We start from the raw sequence: 2,877 nt of genomic DNA, 5'->3' as shown, positions 1-2,877 counted from the left end.
CCTGTTTGCTTCAGTGCAGGGCTGCCGGCCGCCATCTTGGCTGACAGTTAATTTGCATAAGGATATGCTGATTAGCCAATGGGAAGGGTAGCGGTCGTACGCTAATTACCATGTTTCTCTTTTATTAGTGTAGATGTATGATGGCTAATCTATGTCTTAATGACTATTACCTTTACTCAAAATAGTAATAGTTTAATACTGAAATATTCTTTGAGAATAGATTGTCTAAGAATACCTTGTAATTGACAAAATCTTAAAATAGAATTAGTCATCAACAATACAAATGCTACCTATCATAAAGTAAATTCATAGCTGTAAATGATTTTGTCATTAATAAACAAAATACTTTTATTTGCTTATATGTACCTTAGGACTTTAATATTAATAAAATGAAAATGAGGTATATAAAGATATAAGAAGTTATAAATTGGTGAAAATATGCCTCTGCTCTTCACCCCAAGAATCATCAACACTGTGAATAAATTGAAAGAAACACAGAGATTGAACATCAAAGATCTGGATTCAAGTCCTGTATCTATCCCTTTTACTGTGATTTTGGAAGAATATATTAACCTTTTAAACCTCAGTTTTCTGTTATAAAACAGGAACCCACAGCCCACCCAGGGTTGCATATTTCAGAATCTATAACATAAATGGAATCACATAGTATGTAGCCTTTTGGATCTGGCTTTTTTCACTTAGCAAAATACATTTAAGATCCATTAACTGTGTTGTATGAATCAATAATTGGTTTTATCTCTGATATTTCATTGTATGTATGTACTGTGGTTTACCCTGAAGTTCATATTAGTTGTTTCCAGCTTTGAGGATTATGAATGAAGTTACTATAAATACTTACGTACACGTTTTATATGAACTTTCAACTCACTTGAGTACATAGCTAGGAGTGGTCTGGCTGAGCGGAATAGTAAGTATATATTTAACTTTATAAGAAAACAGCCAAACTGTTTTCCAAAATGGCTGTACCATTTTGCATTCCCACCAACAATGTATGAGATCCAATTGCTCTATATCAAGTGTGAAATTGTTTTGTTTTTTAAAAATATATTTTATTGATTTTTTACAGAGAGGAAGGGAGAGGGATAGAGAGTTAGAAACATCAATGAGAGAGAAACATCGATCAGCTGCCTCCTGCACACCTCCCACTGGGGATGTGCCCACAACCAAGGTACATGCCCTTGACTGGAATCGAACCTGGGACCTTTCAGTCCGTAGGCCAATGCTCTATCCACTGAGCCAAACAGTCAGGGCAAGTGTGAAATTGTTTTACATTTAGGCCTATGATCCCTTTTTTAGTTAACTTTTGCATGAGGTGTGAGGTGTAACAAGTTTCATTTTCTGTATGTGGACACCCATTTATCCAGCACCATTTGTTACAGACTATCCTTTCTCTATTGTCATTGCACTTTTGCCAAAAATTAACTGACTGTATTTGTGTGAGTCTGTTTCTGGACTATCTAGCTTTTTTCATTGGTTTGTGTCTCCCCTTTCATCAATATCATGCTGTCTGGATTACTATTAGTAAGTTTTGAATTTGATAATGTGAGTCCTCCAACTTGGTTCTTTTATAGAATTTTTTTTTTTTACTTTTAATTTCTTTATTGATTAAGGTATTACATATGTGTCCTTATCCCCCCACTACCCCCCCACTCATGCCCTCACCCCCCTGTTGTCTGTGTCCATTGGTTAGGCCTATATGCATGCATACAAGTCCTTTGGTTGATCTCTCCCCCTTACCCTCACCCTCCCCTACCTTCCCTCTGAGGTTTGACATTCTGATTGATGATTCTCTGTCTCTGGATCTGTTTTTGTTCATCAGTTTATGTGTTCATTATATTCTGTAAATGAGTGAGATCATGTGATATTTATCTTTCTCTGACTGGCTTATTTCACTTAGCATAATGCTCTCCAGTTCCATTCATGCTGTTGCAAATGGTAAGAACTCCTTTTTTACCGCAGCATAGTATTCCATTGTGTAGATGTACCATAGTTTTTTAATCCACTCATCTGCTGATGGGCACTTAGGCTGTTTCCAAATCTTAGCTATGGTCAATTGTGCTGCTATGAACATAGGGGTGCATATATCCTTTCTTATAGAATTGTTTTAGCCATTCTGGTTCCTTTGCATTTTCATATAAATTTTAGAATCAGTTTGTTGATGTCTATGAGAAAGTTTGCTGAGATTTTTATTAGGATTATGTTGAGTTTATAGGTCAAATTGAGGAGCATCTTAACAATAATGATTCTTTCATCCTATGAACACAATATATACTCCATTATCCAGCATACAGGACTTTGTTCCTTTCTGGAGATTCCAGGAGAGAGTGTCTAACCCTTGCCCTTCCAGCTTCTAGTGGCTACCTAACATTCCTTGGCTCATGGCTCCTTCTCCGTCTTCAAAGTCATCAGTGTAGCATCTTGCTGTGTCTTCCTTTTATAGTCATACTAGAGGCCCGGTGCACGAAATTTGTGCGGGGGCGGGGGGGTTGCCCCTCAACCCAGCCTGCACCCTCTCCAATCTGGGACCTCTTGAGGGATGTCCGACTGCCCATTTAGGCCCAAACCCAGTGGGATCAGGCCTAAACGGGTAGTCAGACATCCCTCTCACAATCCAGGACTGCTGGCTCCCAACCACTCACCTGCCTGCCTGCCTGATTGCCCCTAAACGCTTCTGCCTGCCTGCCTGATCACCCCCTAACCACTCCCCTGCCAGCCTGATCGACCTCTAACTGCTCCCCTGCCGGCCCGATTGCTCCTAACTGCTCCCCTGCAGGCTGGTCACCCCCAGCTGCCCTCCCCTGCAGGCCTGGTCCCTCCCAATTGCCCTCCCCTGAAGGCCTGGTCCCCCCCCCCCAG

At 40.3% G+C, this 2,877-nt stretch overlaps 2 protein-coding genes across 10 annotated transcripts in view; one reads left to right on the top strand and one right to left on the bottom strand.

The window, feature by feature from the left end:
* METTL21A (methyltransferase like 21A) overlaps positions 1-2,877 on the bottom strand; it is a 40,865-nt gene that overhangs the window by 18,042 nt on the left and 19,946 nt on the right. The gene's annotated exons all lie outside the window — the stretch shown is intronic.
* The window catches only part of CREB1 (cAMP responsive element binding protein 1), a 54,025-nt gene that overhangs the window by 45,863 nt on the left and 5,285 nt on the right, over positions 1-2,877 (top strand). The window lies entirely within an intron of this gene.

Source organism: Myotis brandtii, unplaced genomic scaffold (genome assembly GCF_000412655.1).
Source record: "Myotis brandtii unplaced genomic scaffold, ASM41265v1 scaffold43, whole genome shotgun sequence".
NCBI classification, from domain to species: domain Eukaryota; kingdom Metazoa; phylum Chordata; class Mammalia; order Chiroptera; family Vespertilionidae; genus Myotis; species Myotis brandtii.
The sequence above is the reverse complement of the archived record's forward strand: the minus strand, read 5'-3'. Positions and strand labels throughout refer to the sequence as shown.